Source organism: Entelurus aequoreus, linkage group LG26, assembly GCF_033978785.1.
Source record: "Entelurus aequoreus isolate RoL-2023_Sb linkage group LG26, RoL_Eaeq_v1.1, whole genome shotgun sequence".
Classification (NCBI taxonomy): Eukaryota; Metazoa; Chordata; class Actinopteri; order Syngnathiformes; family Syngnathidae; genus Entelurus; species Entelurus aequoreus.
Genome location: NC_084756.1, coordinates 1,687,609 through 1,706,593, shown reverse-complemented (window position 1 = coordinate 1,706,593; position 18,985 = coordinate 1,687,609). Strand labels below are relative to the sequence as shown.

At 39.5% G+C, this 18,985-nt stretch overlaps 1 protein-coding gene across 3 annotated transcripts in view; it reads left to right on the top strand.

The window, feature by feature from the left end:
- The first annotated feature begins 15,026 nt into the window (after positions 1–15,026).
- Positions 15,027–18,985, top strand: part of LOC133643053 (olfactory receptor class A-like protein 1) — a 74,736-nt gene continuing 70,777 nt past the window's right edge. Inside the window, exon 1 of one of the 3 annotated variants that reach the window (XM_062037461.1) lies at positions 15,027–15,349. The gene's annotated coding sequence lies outside the window, so the exon portion shown is untranslated. The remainder of the gene's footprint in view (positions 15,350–18,985) is intronic. The other 2 variants (XM_062037460.1, XM_062037462.1) reach the window with 2 other exon arrangements.

The following is an 18,985-nucleotide window of genomic DNA, read 5'->3' as shown; positions in this document are numbered from 1 at the left end:
ACTCCTAAAAGATGGACGCTTTTGACCTTCCTTTTTTTCAAAAAGCACCTGTGTCGAACTCTTGAACTCTTGAACTCTTCAGATCGGCCTCAGTCCATAAAGACAATTCCAACATCTCACCCAAGTTAATTGGGCATACATGCACGCACACGCCCCTCCCCAAATCAACGCCTTCACCACTGCTTAATTCCTCCGGGGTTGTGGGGGCTGAGTAGCGCTTTAATAGCGGCTGCCGGCCTCCAGGGTCCTAAATCTCCCCTCCTCTGTTGTGAGTTGTTGTGATTACATGTACCATGTTTATGTGTGCCATGCTATGTGAGGTTTTTTCCTTGGACTCAGTCTGGACCACTCCTGAGGGTCCAGCCTCAGACTGATATTTTTTTTACTCTTCCCCCTTTCCCAATGTCACCTTTTTCCCACCTTTTTAAAGAGCGCCGTAAGTGGCTGATCCGTTGGTGGTCCCGTCTTGTCTCCCTGTAACGTATGTCTGCTCTTAGTGGGATTGTGCCGAAAATGTAATTTCAGTTCTTATGTGTCTTGTACATGTTAAGAATGGACAAATAAAGCTGCTGTCTGTCTTTAGTTGGTCACATCATTTAATGTGGTCCGCAACATCATTTAATGTGGCCCGCCACGTCAATTAATCTGGCCCACCACGTCACTAGAGGTGGTCCGCCACCTCATTTAATGTGGTCTGCCACTTAATTTATCTTAATTCAATGTAGTCGGCCACATCATTTAAAGTGGCCTGCCGCATCATTTAATGTGGCCACGTCATTTAACGTAGTCAGCCACATTATTTAAATTGGCCTGCCAATTCATTTAATGTGGTCCGCCACATCACTTATTGTGGCCCACCATGTCACAAAAGATGGTCCGCCACATCATTTTATGTGGTCTGTCACTTCATTTAATTTGGCCCACCATGTCATTCAACACATTTAAATTGGCCCGCCACATCATTTAATGTTGTCTGCCACATCATTTAAGGTGGCCCGCCACGTCATTTAACGTAGTCTGCCACACCATTTAAATTGGGCCGCCACGTTATTCAACGTAGTCGGCCACGCCATTTAAAGTGGCCCGCGGCATCATTTAATGTGGTCCGCAACATCATTTAAAGTGGCCCGCCACTTCAATTAATCTGGCCCACCACGTCACTAGGGGTGGTCCGCCACATCATTTAATGTGGTCTTCCACTTAGTTTAACTTAATTCAATGTAGTCCGCCACGTCATTTAACGTAGTCGGCCACGTTATTTAAAATGGCCTGCCACTTCATTTAACGTGGTCCGCCACATCAATTATTGTGGCCCACCACGTCACTAAAGATGGTCCGCCACATAATTTTATGTGGTCTGTCACTTCATTTAATGTGGCCCACCACATCACTAGAGGTGGTACGCCACGTCATTTAATGTGGTCTGCCACTTAGTTTAACTTAAAGGCCTACTGAAATGAAATGTTCTTATTTAAAGGGGGATAGCAGGTCCATTCTATGTGTCATACTTGATCATTTCGCGATATTGCCATATTTTTGCCGAAAGGATTTAGTAGAGAACATCGACGATAAAGTTTGCAACTTTTGGTCGCTGATAAAAAAGCCTTGCCTGTACCGGAAGTAGCGTGACGTCACAGGTTGTGGAGCTCCTCACATCTGCACATTGTTTACAATCATGGCCACCAGCAGCGAGAGCGATTCGGACCAAGAAAGCGACGATTGCCCCATTAATTTGAGCGAGGATGAAAGATTCGTGGATGAGGAAAGTGAGAGTGAAGGATTAGAGGGCAGTGGAAGCGATTCAGATAAGGAAGATGCTGTGAGAGGCGGGTGGGACCTGATATTCAGCTGGGAATGACTAAAACAGTAAATAAACACAAGACATATATATACTCTATTAGCCACAACACAACCAGGCTTCTATTTAATATGCCACAAATTAATCCGTATAACAAACACCTCCCCCCTCCCGTCCATATAACCCGCCAATACAAATCAAACACCCGCACAACACACTCAATCCCACAGCCCAAAGTACTGTTCACCTCCGTAAAGTTCATACAGCACATATATTTCCCCAAAGTTATGTACGTGACATGCACATAACGGCACGCACGTACGGGCAAGCGATCAAATGTTTGGAAGCCAAAGCTGCGTACTCACGGTAGCGCGTCTACTATCCAACTCAAAGTCCTCCTAGTCGTGTTGCTGCAGCTTCCCACCTACAGCTTTCTTCTTTGCTGTCTTCATTGTTCATTAAACAAATTGCAAAAGATTCACCAACACAGATGTCCAGAATACTGTAGAATTGTGCGATGAAAACAGACGACTTAATAGCTGGCCACAATGGTGACCCAATATGTCCGCTACAATCCGTGACGTCACGCGCAAACGTCATCATACCGAGACGTTTTTAGCAGAATATTTCGCGGGAAATTTAAAATTGCACTTTACTGATCTAACCTGGCTGTATTGGCATGTGTTGCATTGTTAAGATTTCATCATTGATATATAAACTATCAAACTGCGTAGTCGGTAGTAGTGGGTTTCAGTAGGCCTTTAATTCAATGTAGTCGGCCACATCATTTAAAGTGGCCCGCCACATCATTTAACGTCGGCCACATTATTTAAATTGAACTGCCACTTCATTTGGTCCGCCACATCAATTATTGTGGCCCACCATGTCATTAAAGATGGTCCGCCACATCATTTTATGTGGTCTGTCACTTCAATTAAGGTGGCCCACCACATCATTGAAAGTGGCCCGCCACGTCATTTAACATAGTCGGCCACATTATTTAAATTGGCCTTCCACTTCATTTAATGTCACTAAAGATGGTACGCCACATCGTTTTATGTGGTCTCTCACTTCATTTAAGGTGGCCCACCATGTCATTCAACACATTTAAATTGGCCTGCCAGATCATTTAATGTTGTCTGCCACATCATTTAAGGTGGCCCGCCACGTCATTCAACGTATTCTGCCACACCATTTAAATTGGGCCGCCACATCATTTAATCTAACGCACCACGTTATTCAACGTAGTCGGCCACACCATTTAAAGTGGCCCGCTGCATCATTCAATGTAGTCAGCCACATCATTTAATGTGGCCTGCTACATCATTCAATGTAGTCGGCCACATAAATTAATGTGGTCGGCCACATCATTTAAATTGGCCCGTTAAGTTAAGTTATGTACAAGTTATACTTGCATCTGATTGCCCGTAACTGTGGTCTGTTCAGGGTCCCCGGATTAAAGTTAGAAACTGAGGCGTCACTAGTTTTTAAAGCAGTGGGGGCGACCTTACTCCTAGCAGGTGCACTAATAATAATATAATAATAAGGAAGCATTGTTATGATCCGCACTCTCCATTGATGATGATCCTATATTGCGCCAGCTAATCTCTACTTTACACTCCAAAGTAAAGGAAAACTTGACAAAATGATAATCATATTTCATTGTATAATTCATATTCTGGCCACTTTATATTGAATTTGTTGCCTTCATTAAACAAAGTGTTAATTACTGTGTTTATACTTTGCACACTGGGGGCTGGTTCTAATATTTTGGTTACCTGATTTAGCCGCACCTGAATTAAAGGTGACCATTATTATCTTTGTGAAGGGCACCTTTTTGATCCTTCTTAGAAAGTAGTGTACCTAATGTTGTGGCCTGTGACTGGATGTTTTCAGTGTGAGTAAATATGTGTGAAGAAGAGCGCCTGTCTTTCACATGTCTGACCTATGTTGTCATTGCCAGACATCATGGCCCCCGACCCCCCGCGGTACGCCCCCACGCTGCGGCAATAACATGCCCCGAGGGGACGGGGGCGGGGGAAAGGGGGGAGGCAGCCAATGACCTTTAGCAGACTCCAGGCATGATAAATGTCAAAGGTTTGCACTTTTTTAATTTGTCAGAATTTCCCCCGCCATGCCTGACCTATGCCTTCCTCCGACCGCGCCGCTTCCATCACGGCGCTTGCTGAAGCGTCGCCGCCAAACCTATTACCGCCCGCCCCTCGCTGTCAGCGCCGCAAATTAGCCCATTTGCCAAGGCCCCGTGATGCACGCCGCCGAAACCGCCGGGCGCACTCGCCTCGCTGTGTAATAATGCACGGCCGGCGTGACATATTGACGGCCTCCGGAGAACACATGCTCCGTGTTGGCCAGGTGTCACTTTGGTGCTGCTCTGTGATCCGTTATGTTCCCTCGGCGGAACATGTCCGCTACTCATCGACGCATTGTTGAAGACCCCGCCTTCTCTCGTCTGTGGAATGGAAAAGGAAACATTGGACTGGAACTATATGGAAATAGCACTGCTAACCTGCCATTTACTGTTTACTTGTAACCCGGTGCACCGTATGTTCGTATTAATTCTGGTTGTGCTTACCGACCTCGAAGCAACTTTATTTGGTAAATGGTGTAATAATAAGTGTGACCAGTAGAGATACGCGTGGACTGCAGGTTGAAGCCTGTTCCATAAATGACGCTAGCAAGTACCCGTAAGCAAGCAACACCAAAACTTTGATTGTTCTTTGAGAATATAGAACATTACACTCTGCGCTCAAAAATCTGTTTTAGTACAATTTTGGAAAGCTACGAAGTCGCACCGCTTGATGGCTTGTCGGAGCATACGGCTACCATAGTCAGACATACTGTGCTTCAACATTTTTATTTTTATCTTATTTTTTTATATAGCGCTTTTCTCTAAGTGACTCAAAGTGCTTTACGTAGTGAAGTTCCATTCAAAGCAGTGTGGGTGGCACTGGGAGCAGGTGGGTGAAGTGTCTTGCCCAAGGACACAACGGCAGTGACTAGGAAGGCAGAAGCGGGGATCGAACCCAGAACCCTCAAGTTGCTGCCACGGATGCTCTCCCAACCGAGCTGCGAGAGGTAATGTCGCATAATTTCCTGAAAAAACAAAACTGCCATTGTAATGGCGCGTACCTAATGATTAGGGCCTGGTGTACCTAATCAATGGGCCTGTTAAGGGTGTTTTCCCTTAATAGCATCGCCATGGCAACACGAAATGTTCAAAAAATTAAATAGCCCTGTTGGTGCACTCGAGACCTTTCCAACCATATACAATATGTTGGGGTTCTTTGGCCGCTTGGTCCCTGATTAAATGCGGCAAAATAAAAGATGAGTCCAAGCAATCTGAATACGGGCTGATGAAAATATGCACAAATGGAATAACATACAATATTATTAGGGTGTGTGTGTAAGGACCCCACAATGCTATTAAGAAACATTATCTGGCGTTTTCTTTTGCAATATTATGCAAAAACAACTTTTCTTACGTGCTGACCTGTATTTTGACAGCATAAGTCCTGAAAATTTGGGCGCGTTCACCATTGTTGTCAATAAGCTCCTTCTTTTTCTCTATCCTCTTGTTGTGGGGCATACATCCTCCAATGTTGACCGCAGATAACAATATGAAATACATATGAATGAAATGGATGACATTTAACATCACTTGTACATTTATCTGGGGAAGTCGGGATAAGCAGTAAGGAAGGAGAGGAGGGACAATATTAGTCCTTCCTTGAATCCAATAGTGTTTCTCACCATCTTTATTGAAGAGCTGACACTTTAACCTTTGTTTGGCCATCAAAAAAATACTTAAGTATAAAATGACTTTTCAAATTTCAGAAACAAACAGTCTTATATTGGTCCGTGTATATTTTGGTCATTTCATTTTCGTTTCATGAAGGGAAATAGGAAAAACATATAACGACCCTACGTTCATTCTATTTCCAATTCTTAAATGCAAATCAAAAAACTAATTTCGGGCCATTTTATCTATTTTCACTGAAACAAAAGTTGGACAACTATTTAGTGACACTTTTTTAAAACGACAATAGGACTCCTGCTAAACAAAGATGTTACCGTAATGCTAAAAACATGCTAAACGTGTAGGAATCGCTAAAATACTGCTTCCGGTTCAATTTGTCATTTAATTTAATTTTTTTATTTATCTCCTTCATTGATGTGCATCTTTGATCACACCTCAGCAACTAAACACACATTTACACACCAATGCCTGAGAAGGAACAGGATGAAGAAAATCGTAAATTTTCCTGCCCCCTTCAACATAATACGTAGTCTTACTTAATGGATAGCATACAAACCAAACAAATACATCCAAATATAATGAAAATAAACAAAAAACACACAAAAAAACACAACAAGTGCAAAACTTCATGAAATACAAACCGAACAAAAAAAAGTAATATACACCTCACGGGATGATACAAAACAAATACAAAACCAGACAAAAAAATAAGTAAAATAATAAATATAAAGCAAAATGTAAACACTTATGGCTTATTGTTCTGTCTTTATATATTTTTTTCAATTGGAATATATTTTTACAGTCTTTTATCTCATTGTAAAGAGAATTCCATAGTTTAACCCCCACCACTGATATACACATGTGTTTTAAAGTTGTCCTTGAATACTGATGTTCGAAATGACATGTTCTTCTATGCTTTTCATTCTCAGAAGTGATGACAAACATTTTTTGTAAATTTGCTGGTAATGTTTTACTTTTAGCCTTAAACATAACACATAATGTCTGTAACTTTACTAGCTCCTGTAGTTTCAATAAACCAGAATTAATAAATAATATGTTAGTGTGTTCTAACTACTACTTTATGAATAATCCTTATAGCTCTTTTCTGTAGTTGATACAATGCCTTTATGTTACTCTTGTATGTGTTCCACCACACTTCCACACAGTAGCTGATATATGGCAATATAAGTGCACAATACAATATACACATTGCCTTATAATCTAACACATATTTTACCTTATTTAATACAAAAATACTCTTAGACATCTTTTTCCATACATGTGCAATATGAGATTTCCATATCAGACCGTCATCCAGTATCACTCCTAAAAATCTAACCCTTGCAATATCAATTCCATCTATTGACAGTTTCATCGTTTCCTCCCTTTTCCTCTTACAATCATAAACTTTGTTTTTTTTACATTTAGTGATAATTTATTGACATTAAAACATCTCTTAAGTTTAATCATTTCCTGTTCAATAATGTTTGATAACGCTTTTAAGTCATGTCCCGAACTGTAAAAGTTGGTGATGTCCGCAAATAATACAAATTTCAATAACTTTGATACCTCACATATATCGTTAATATATCAAATAAACAATTTTGGTCCCAAAACCAAACCTTGTGGAATTCCACATCCAATCCTCATTTGTTCAGATGTATTACCCACACAATCCTCAAACTCTTGTCTATTATCTGAACAACTTCTTAGCCAGTCTAAAACTAACAGTCACACAGATAACCACTCATTTTTGCATTTTGGATTAACTTTTTTTTTAATTTTTGTGTTTATCTGGAAAAATTTAAATCCATAAAAGGAAAACAGCACAAAATCTAATTTTAGGGCAATATTTTAATGACAATCAACCCTTTTTTGTTTGTTTTCGAAACGGCCATATACTGTATAATAAAAATCGGAAAACGTCCCTAATTCTATTTTTTCATTTGCGTTTCAGAATTGGAAATAAAATGAATGGAAGGTACATGGACTGACCGATTTCTTTGAATTTCATTTTAAACTAAAAAAAAAAAACGTTGTGGGGGGCGTGGCCTGCGGACCTGCAGCGAAGCGGGGTGTCCCAGGACCGGCTCCGAGATTAGCGACAGGTGCGTACATGGCACACCTGGGCCAGTTTATCTAATCACCTGTCGCTCTGTTAAAAGGGAGCAGCCGGGAAAGAGAGGGGTTGGTTGGGTTGGAACACGAGCGGAAGCGAGAGCGAGAACTGGCAAGAACTATGGCTGAAAAGCATAACAACAGACATTTAATGAAAAATAAATCCTTGTTCAAAACCATGAACAAAGCTGTCATGTCCGTGGTGGTCTGAAGAACCCGGAGAAGCAAGTCTTCCACAATAGTTTTTTAATTGTTTGGTGTTAAAGAGCAATAACGCCTGAAAAAAATGGTTTGATTTACATGTGACTGGCACCGACACAGAAATGATTTGACACAACAAGGACGGACGTCTACTGAAATCTATACACACATGTCACATGACAGTGGAATTGGACCTACAACGCTGTAGTACAGTATTGAATTCTTCCAGGCCAGTCCGCCGTCCTATCTTTAAATTGCTACTTCCTGTTTCAGTGAAGGAATATGACAAATCATTCCCTTTGGTCGGTTTTTCTGTTTCTGTTGATATGTGTGTAAATGTGCGCCATGTCTAAAATAATTTCTGTATGGGGCTCCACAGACATCACACTCACAGGCACGTTATTGAACTGTAGTAATTATCCCCGCTTTTACTTTGAAAATAAAAACGTCTAATGTCTGCAAATGAAAACGAACATCCGTTTTGGTCTGTTTTTTGTTTCTGTTTGATGGGGATTATAATCCTTGTTATGTGAAATACTGTATAACCTAAATTCCAGACTACTTTTTTCCTACACTTTGGACCCCGCGGCTTATAAAATGGTGCAGCTAATTTATGGATTCTTCGTCGCTGACAGCCACAATGCTAATACTTTTTTTTTTTTAAAACAAGGGAAGACACTGAAAAGGTTTGTTGTTGTTTGTGCTACGGCGCCATCTTTTGGACGAGTTTGCTCACTGCAGGTGCTTCTGTGTTCTTCTGTTTAGAGCTGTCAACCAAAAGTACAAGTGCCGCTCCATCTTTTAGTCGTCCATGGCGTTTCTACTGGTATGGATTCTTCATTCATCACTCAAAGCAACGTTTGTAAGTTTTACAACATAACTAAAACCATGTGTGATGTCTGTAGGAGCGTTTTCATGCATATTTGTACGTGCTACCGTAATATAATAATGCTAGCGTCATTAGCGTTAGCTTATATGCTAACATGTTTACGAGTGTTTGTGTTAGTATTATAAATGTCAGGGTTGTCCCTGACAGTTTGGTCAAGTTTTAGTTTTCCTCTGCGTTTGTCTTGGTTTCCTGTTCTTAGTTTCCTGTCAGTGCTTTTATTTTGTCTTCATTTCCTGATTGTCTCCCTGAGTGTTTTGTCCCCTCAGCTATGGCTGATTGGCACGTGGCCACACCTGGTGCCAGTCAGCCAGCTGCCTATTTAAACCTGTCCTGCCCTCCAGTCACGGCTGGATTATTGTAGTGTCTACCTGTCAATGTCACTACTACCTGTCACTATACTTCATTGTAGCTATGTCTACTTTTGTTCACTCGCTCTAGTCATAGTTCCTTCGTGTCACAGTAAGTGTTTTTGTTTCTTGTCCACAGTTAGCCTTTGTGCTATTTTAGTTTATAGCCTAGTTTGTTCTCCGCCTTGTGCGCGCCTTTTGTTTGTACCCTTTTGTTTGTTTTTTTGCCAAAGTATTTAATTAAATCATGTTTTCCTGTTCAATGCCTGCCATCATCTCTGCATCTTGGGGTTCGGCACCTACAAACTCTGACAATAAACGTATAATGGCATTCTTTTTGTATTGTTTCACTTTCACAAATTCCTCAGTAAATTCACCAAAACGTCACCGGTGAATTATTGAGTCTGTTTACCTTATTTGAGAGCCATGACGATGATTTCTGTTTTGCTTGATCATCCATTTTACTGCCGTGTTACAGACACCGTTTGGAAACAATCAAGTTATGTAAATAAACATTCACAAAATATTTCTGTGTAAATAACTCATTTTGCAATGTATATATCTGCGGCTTATTTATGAAAAATATGTATTTCTTCTTAAATTCAGTGGGTGCGGCTAATAGTCCGTAAAATACGGTAATTTAAAGGCCTACTGAAACCCACTACTAGCGACCACGCAGTCTGATAGTTTATATATCAATGATGAAATCTTAACATTGCAACACATGGCAATACGGCCGGGTTAACTTATAAAGTGCAATTTTAAATTTCCCGCGAAACTTCCGGTTGAAAACGTCTATGTATGATGACGTATGCGCGTGACGTCAATGGTTGAAACGGAAGTATTCGGACCCCAATGGATCCAATACAAAAATCTCTGTTTTGATCGCAAAATTCCATGTGTTGGTGAATCTTTTGCAATTTGTTTAATGAACAATGAAGACTGCAAAGAAAAAAGCTGTAGGTGGGATCGGTGTATTAGCGGCAAACTACAGCAACACAACCAGGAGGACTTTGAGATGGATAGCAGACGCGCTATCCAATGCTAGCCGCCAACCGCATCTATGATCGGGTGAAGTCCTTCGTCGCTCCGTCGATCGCTGGAACGCAGGTGAGCACGGGTGTTGATGAGCAGATGAGGGCTGGCGTAGGTGGAGCGCTAATGTTTTTATCATAGCTTTGACGAGGTCCCGTAGCTAAGTTAGCTTCAATGGCGTCGATAGCAACAGCATTGTTAACCTTCGCCAAGCTGGAAAGCATTAATCATGTAGTTACATGTCCATGGTTTAATAGTATTGTTGATTTTCTGTCCATCCTTCCAGTCAGGGGTTTATTTATTTTGTTTCTATCTGCATTTAAGCCCGATGCTATCACGTTAGCTCCGTGAGGTCCCGTAGTTAAGTTAGCTTCAATGGCGTCGTTAGCAACAGCATTGTTAAGCTTCGCCAGGCTGGAAAGCATTAACCGTGTAGTTACATGTCCATGGTTTAATAGTATTGTTGATTTTCTGTCTATCCTTCCAGTCAGGGGTTTATTTCTTTTAATTCTATCTGCATTTAAGCCCGATGCTATCACGTTAGCTCCGTAGCTAAAGAGCTTCGCCGATGTATTGTCGTGGAGATAAAAGTCACTGTGAATGTCCATTTCGCGTTCTCGACTCTCATTTTCTGTCACGACTTGGTTCTTGGGTTTTGTTTCTCCGGAAGGCAACGGAAAATTGGCGCGGGCAAGACGTGAATTTAAATACATGATTTAATTTTAACACTAAAAAAAAAGGAATAAACAAAAAGCGCGCACAAGGCGGAAGTACAAAAACTTGGCTATGAAAATAAAACTTGCACAAAAGGCAGAAACTATGAACAATGAAACAAAAACACTAACTGTGGCATTAATGAACAAAACTTACTTGGCAAGGAACTGTGAACATGACATGAAGCAGAGTGATGAAAAAGTGTGAGGTCGCCAGGACGAACAACAGAAACAGACAGATTTAAATAGTGACATGATCAGTGAAAACAGGTACGTGACATGACAGGTGAAAACTAATGGGTTGGCAAGGTAACAAACAAACAAGGAAGTGCACAACCAGGAACTAAAAAGAGTCCAAAAAATAAACAGCACATGGCCAAACAAAAACATGATCAACAGACATGACATTTTCAAGAGGATATAGTATCCGAGGTGGTTTAAAATACAAATCCGTGATCCACAATAGAAAATGGAGAAAGTGTGGAATCCAATGAACCCTTGTGCCTAAGTTACGGTCAGAGCGAAAAAAGATACGTCCTGCACTGCACTCTAGTCCTTCACTCTCACATTCTTCATCCACGAATCTTTCATCCTCGCTGAAATTAATGGGGTAATCGTCGCTTTCTCGGTCCGAATCGCTCTCGCTGCTGGTGTAAACAATGGGGAAATGTGAGGAGCCCTTCAACCTGTGACGTCACGCTACTTCCGGTACAGGCAAGGCTTTTTTATCAGCGACCAAAACGTTATCGTTGATGTTCTCTACTAAATCCTTTCAGCAAAAATATGGCAATATCGCGAAATGATCAAGTATGACACATAGAATGGATCTGCTATCCCCGTTTAAATAAAAAAAATTCATTTCAGTAGGCCTTTAATACATTTTCTAAATGTGAAAAATAAACATTTACAAAATATTACTGGTTAAATAACGCATTTCACAACGTATATATCTGCGGCTTATAGTAATATATGGAAAATATTATACTGCTGACGGTTTACACCAAAAAACAACAACTATTTTTTTTCAATTGTCTATTTTTGCATTTTAAAATAAAATTAAAATAAATCAATGTTTGGTTTGTTGATGAAAACAAAATTCAATTACCAAAACATACACTGTCCTATAATAGCGGCCCCCTCTTCTTAGCTTAGCTTTTAGTCGCTCAGGACCACTCAGTGCTATTTATAGCTCCCTAAGGAGACTATAACATCAATAATGTATTTTCCAATGCCCAGACATTGCACCAAATAACATTGCTAAGAGCAGTTAAAGTCGTATTATTTTTGTGTTCTTCAAAGTAAAAGCAGACATGTGGGGAAGGTTTACAATTAGAGCTGCAGAGGCTTCCTTTCCGTCCTTCTGCAGCGTGGAAGTACCGGATCAATGAGCGCTGTACTCACCCTCTGGTCGATTCCACATTAGACTCCGTCTTCCATTAATGGGATTTTTTTCCCTTCCACACCTCCTACTTTAAGTCTTTAAGGTTCACATTAGGAGGGGAGTGGGAGGTGGTCACATGGTACACGCCATGCACACAAACATGGAAGAAAATGTATTTTCTTCTTCCACTCTTTTGAGAAGATGTTTTATCTCCATTATTCATGAGAACAACGGTCACTGATGTCTTAGATTGCTCTTATGGACCTTCACAAAACACTACACAAAAGTGCGGATCAAACGCACAACATCCAAAACACTCACTAACACCCAAACACATGCAATACAGGGTAAAAAACACACGCACACACACACACACACACACACACACACACACACACACACACACACACACACACACACACACACACACACACATATATATATATATATATATATATATATATATATATATATATATATATATATATATATGTATATATATATATATATATATATATATATATATATATATATGTTTCTGTGGTTTATCCAATATACAGTGCTCAATACCGGGATAGAGCGGAATCCCCTGAAGAGCAGAGAAATCTGCGAAACAAGCTTGTAGGGATGAAATAGCCTCCATATTTTTTCCTGACCCAACGCATATATATATATATATATATATATATATATATATATATATATATATATATATATATATATATATATATATATATATATATATATATATATATATATATATATATATATATATATATATATATTTAGCAAGAAGTCATTAATACTGGGAGACCAACGCCAGAGCTGCCAGATTTGATTCAAATGTGTGTGGTCCGAGGACAGAAAATGACCTGTTCGTTCCACAGTGATTGGTAAATTGGAAAAGAATGGCTTTGTGGCTGTGCTACAAAAAACGTCTTTATTGCTTTCCTTGCCTTTTATCCTACGAGTGACCGTGTTTGGACCCAAATGGGATATACTGACTTGTCCACGGTGTACCCCCCCCCCCCCCCCCCCCATCCCACTCTCCCGCAAACCAGAGAGGGACAAGCGGTAAAAAACATGAAAGCTCATCTGCCCACATTTAAGGTCAGATTTCTTTAAAAACTTTTGGAATATCACATATTGATCTGGTTCTAAATGACACTAAATATCAGCATCCACAATGCCAATGTAAAGGAACATGGTGAAATATTAAAAGACCTGTGATAAACGCCACTTGCTTTTTGTGGAAACAGGAGCTTGCATTTGGTGGCAATTATCTCAATTGAGAAGGAGAGACTTACATACAACTCAAAGAAAAAGGAAGACTTCTACAACAAAGTCATAGAGATCTTCCTCCAGAAGGAAAGGCGAATGGACTTAATTTACAAGTAAAGGTAAGATATTACTGTTTAGTGCATTTACAAGTAAAGGTAAGATATACTGTCTAGTGCAGGGGTCCCCCAAATTGCGGGCCAGATACGTCAGCCAGCGTCCAAAATTCGGCCGCGGCAAGTCCCAAGTTTAAAAAAAAAAAAAGTTTTTTTTAATTGTTTTTTAAAATTATTGATACTCTCGGTGTCTCCTAGCCGTTGAGGCCATATCATATTGTCTAAAATGCATTTTCCCATCGACAACGTGACATCATTGCACTCACGCTGCAGTGTCGGTGCGTGCTCTTTCAAGTCAATTAGTGCTTGGGGAATATATATATGTATATATATATATATATATATATATATATATATAATATATATATATATATATATATATATATACATATATATATATATATATATATATATATATATATATATACATTATACAGCCCGGCCAAATTTTTTTAACCCAATGCGGCCCTCAAGTCAAAAAGTTTGGGGACCCCTGGTCTAGTGCCTGCTCTGCAGTGCTGTGTTAATTGTGTGTGTTGAAATGTTTTATTCTAGCATCATACTGTGTGTTTTTTTGATTTTGAGCTGGTGCCATTGCATCATATTGTCATGTTTGTAAATCTGACTTGTGAGTCAGTGACTTAGCATCATACTGTAATTTTGTAAATCTGACTAGTGGGTCAGTGCCCTTAGCATCATACTGTATTTTTGTAAATCTGACAGTGGGTCAGTGCCTCCCCAACCTGTGTGTGTGTGTGTGTGTGTGTGTGTGTGTGTGTGTGTGTGTGTGTGTGTGTGTGTGTGTGAGAGAGGAGAGAGAGAGAGAGAGAGAGAGAGAGAGAGAGAGAGAGAGAGAGAGAGGAGAGAGAGAGAGAGAGAGAGAGAGAGAGAGAGAGAGAGAGAGAGAGAGAGAGAGAGAGAGAGAGAGAGAGAGAGAGAGAGAGAGAGAGAGTACCTGCACATCAAACTAAATAGTGACCAAAATGGCACCATTGAAGGCTTTAATTTAAAATGAGTGCCATCTCCCAAGATTCCTCACAATGTTTTGCGGGCCTAATTGAAGACATAAGCAGGCCGCATTTTGGACACCCCTGATTTATGACCAATGATTTATTAATTATTTGTTTTTTTGCATTTTGGCCCTCCAATGGATTAGCTCCTAACCCCTCCGCGACCCCAAGAGGGTAGAAAGCGGTAGAGCGGTAGAAAAATGGATGGATATTTAGCATGTGTCATGACCTCCATGACAGTTTTGGACTTGTGTGTTTGGTGTTGAGTTCCTGTCCAGCGCTCTTATTTTGTAGTTTTCACTTCCACCGTCTGCCACTGAGCGCTGGCTCCCCCACCTGGCCCTGATTGGCAGCCTGGACACACCTGTTCCTGGCTGCCAATCAAGCTCCTAAGTGTGCCAGCACTGCGTGTCTAAAACAGGTCAAACTGTTCTTTGTGGAGTCGTTTCCCGCAACCTCTGCTCGTTTGCGTCAGCTCGCTTTGTTGCTTTATGTTGTTTGTGCACTCCCTAGCTGCACTAGCTTTTGTTTATCAAATAAATTTGACCTGCGTTCGGCCCTCTGTTCGCTGCATCTTGTGGTCTCCCCGCGAGGAGGAAGTAAGCCCTATCAGTGGTGCTAGGTCTGAGAGGAAAATACAATGACTTGAGCGGGATGCCCAGAAGAAAGTTGGCGGAGTTTTAAGGTACGTTTTTTTGTATTTATTAAAGGGGACCTATTATGCAAAACCAACATTCCTTACCTGCTCGTACCAGTTTTTGTGTATATGGGATCTGCATGAATCCTGAAAATTGTTCCCTTTAACAACAACAACACTACTAATCATGGCAGACTTGATGAGAGACAACAAAGACTACTTTGGTGATGATCCAGAAACTTCTATTTTTGAGCCTGAATATAAAGATGATCTACAAGTTTTAGAAGCTGAGTGATAAACAGATGCAGCTTTAGTGAAACACTAAGCATCATGTAGACAGTATTGCTAAGTGCCAGAGTGTGACTCAAGTCACATGACTTGGACTCGAGTCAGACTCGAGTCATGAATTTGATGACTTTAGACTCGACTTGACAAAATGTAAAGAGACTTGCAACTCGACTTAGACTTTAACATCAATGACTTGTGACTTCACTTGGACTTGAGCCTTTTGACTTGACATGACTTGCTACTTTCCCCAAAACCCCAAACCTTAAAAAGTTATTTGGGAGCGCTCCGTATCTTTCATTTTATACGTCTGTGTCTATAAGCGTGTGTGCTGCTTGTCAGCGTGTGTGCTGTCAGTACAACAGCCAATCAAATTAGATCTACGTTGTTTTCATCACACAGCTCTCATCCAATCCAATTGCAGGACAACCACCGAACATGAGTTGTCAAACAATGCGGCAGTGAGAAACAATTATGCCAAAGTTGGTTTCGTTCGGGTATTAAAACTACGATTGGTCAACAAAAAACGAATTGCTGAATGAAAATCACGCAGTTCGAATATTACAGACGGACACGCAACAACTTCCAACTTCGTTCGACATTTGAAGTTGCACAAAGAAGGGTAAGTTTTGAATGTAAGATAACGTTTATTGGCTAAGTAACATGACTTTTATTTGCTGTGTAGTTAAATCAGTGAGGCTGTAAACTCACTGCTAACGTTATAACATAGACATCTTATAAGGGTACGCAACATTGAGCGCTACTGCCTACTGGCGCAGACGAGACGCGGGAGCCGCCATCTTGGAGTGGTGATCCGCTCCACTCAGTGCAATTCATTTGGCAGGAGCAATGAACTGTCAGAGCATTTATTCATCTTACCTCACTGAATACCACTGATTTTCACGCGTTTTTTTTTGTCATACGTGTAGCTATGATAACGGACACATGTTTTGGCGTTTTTATTATTCATAGTTTGCTTAACAGTAATATAATATTCTTATATGCTATAAGTGACCAGACGTCCGAGATCAAACTGGGAATATAAGCCCAGAGAAGGGGGAAAAAAACGGTCAGCTATTTTTAAGTTGAAGAAACAATATGATTAGATTATATATACATGCGTATATCCTACATAAACAATGTATGAATACATTAGATATCTATATATTTTAGGGACCTATACACTGTAACTCTGTTGCTGCAGCCAGCAGAGAGTTTATTCTGTCTTGACCACTTTGTATTGATATTTTGTATTACATTCTTCCCTTAAATGATAATGTTTACAGTGATTGTTTTATATCTATTTTTTATGTATGTCGCTTTGGATAAAAGCGTTCTGCCAAATACTTAAACATATATAAACACCTGAAAGTCTTTATATCAGCTAAAACCACCAATCTGTTTCACTGGATTCAGAATAAAACCAAATTATGTCTTACCCAACAACGTTAGTATTTGAATATTGTTACTTGAAGACTTATTCTGGTTACAATTATACTGTTAAGAAAGTATTGTCTTATACTTTGCCTAAAATGAGAATGCATCATAATCAGTGGCGGCTGGTGAATTTTGTTTTAGGTGGGGCTGAAAGTTTGTAAACCAAACCCCTGTGGGGGTGTCATCCTCCCCCAGAAGATTTCTTTGTGATTCTCACATACAAATATTGAAGATCTTTGCTCCTTCTCAACTTATGTGGTAATGTTATTTTCATAAAATACAACCAATAGTATGTTAATGTTTGTTTTTGCAAATGTTTATTCTGTAAAAGGAATGAGTTAAATGTTTAAAATTGTTTAAACTATTAAAATGACTGGTTTAATAGTGCTATTATGAATTGCAATGTCAGCACTATTTTTTTTTTTCCTGCAATTTCAAATGCACTTGTTTTAATAAATAAATACAGCGTTTTAAAAGCATACACAATCTGTGTAAAAATATTAGTCTGTGGTTAAAAGGACTTGAAAGGACTCGAAACTCAAAATGCAGGACTTGGGACTTGACTTGAGACTTTCTAATCTTGACTTTGGACTTGACTCGGGACTTGCCTTGTCTTGACTCGGGACTTGACTCGAGACTTGAGGGCAAAGACTTGAGACTTACTTGTGACTTGCAAAGCAATGACTTGGTCCCACCTCTGCTAAGTGCTAAACAACATAAAAAAAAACAATCACTTACTGTACAACCTCTGCTCTCACTGGGATAAAGACTGATGGGATGTTTATATATTCTGGTTAGATGGAAAACCTATCATAATCTACACAAAAGTAGTAATAAAAGTTGCCGCTTGAGCGTTTTGTCTTTCTCACCATCCCTGGGTCTAAGTTGGATGTCAAAGTTGACCAACTTCTCGGTTTACGTCCACAACCTTCTACTACCCAGGTGAGAGGCATGATTTATGATCTAGAATTAACTTTCACAAGTTTAGAAGCGATGCATCACCAGGAGCAGGACACCGGCGAGCATGTCAATATAGCATCATAAGTTAGTTAGCTTCTGTTATGAATGGGCCGCTAAAAATAGTTTGTCAGCGTTAGAGGGCTTTGTCGACGGAATAGAGAAGCCCGAGTTGACTCGGTCATTGTTTGTAATTTACGATGTAGAATGTGTTCTTGTCGGGATATATATTTTCCATTTTTGCATATTTTCAGTATACTGATCTGCTGATATTATATATATTTATATGTAGTAATAATAACTCTTGCAGACGAGTTCATGTCATCAGATCTCCAACAAACGGACAATGCTAAAGGCATTCGAAGCGTAATATTCAAAATAGCTGTCTGAAATTGTCGAGTTTTGGACAATATTTTTCACATAATTTGCAGATTGGAAATATAATTGGATGTGGTTTAACAGATATGATTAAATAATTGTATTCATAGAGCACAATTTGTACACAAGGCAATTCAAAGTGCTTTGCAGAAAATGAAAAGGCAAAAATAAAGATATAAAATCATGATTCAAATTAAAATCAGAAAATACAATCATCATAAAAAACAATCATAATTAATTACATACAGCATAAACCGTAAAGAGAGTAATTTTTTCCATGAAACTATTAAGAGTAGTTAAAATGTGTAAAAAATACAAAACATAATATGACCCCTTTTTTTAGCCTTTTTTTTAACATTATTACAGCGCTAAATGAAGGTGAAAAAATAAGGAATCTTTAAGAAATGTTTAATAAAGTGTAAGAAAATAGTGCCAAATGTGAAAATGTAAACATTAAGAAACCTGAGAAGAACCATTTTTCTACAGGTTTAATGGCAGGAAGTTACAGCTGTTGTAACATGTATTTGGTCTGTTATTCTTAAATATGGAAAATAATTTGTGTTATATGGTAAATATTAAGTAGTTTTTTTATAATGTATTTATTTTATACAGTCCTGCACTTTAGTT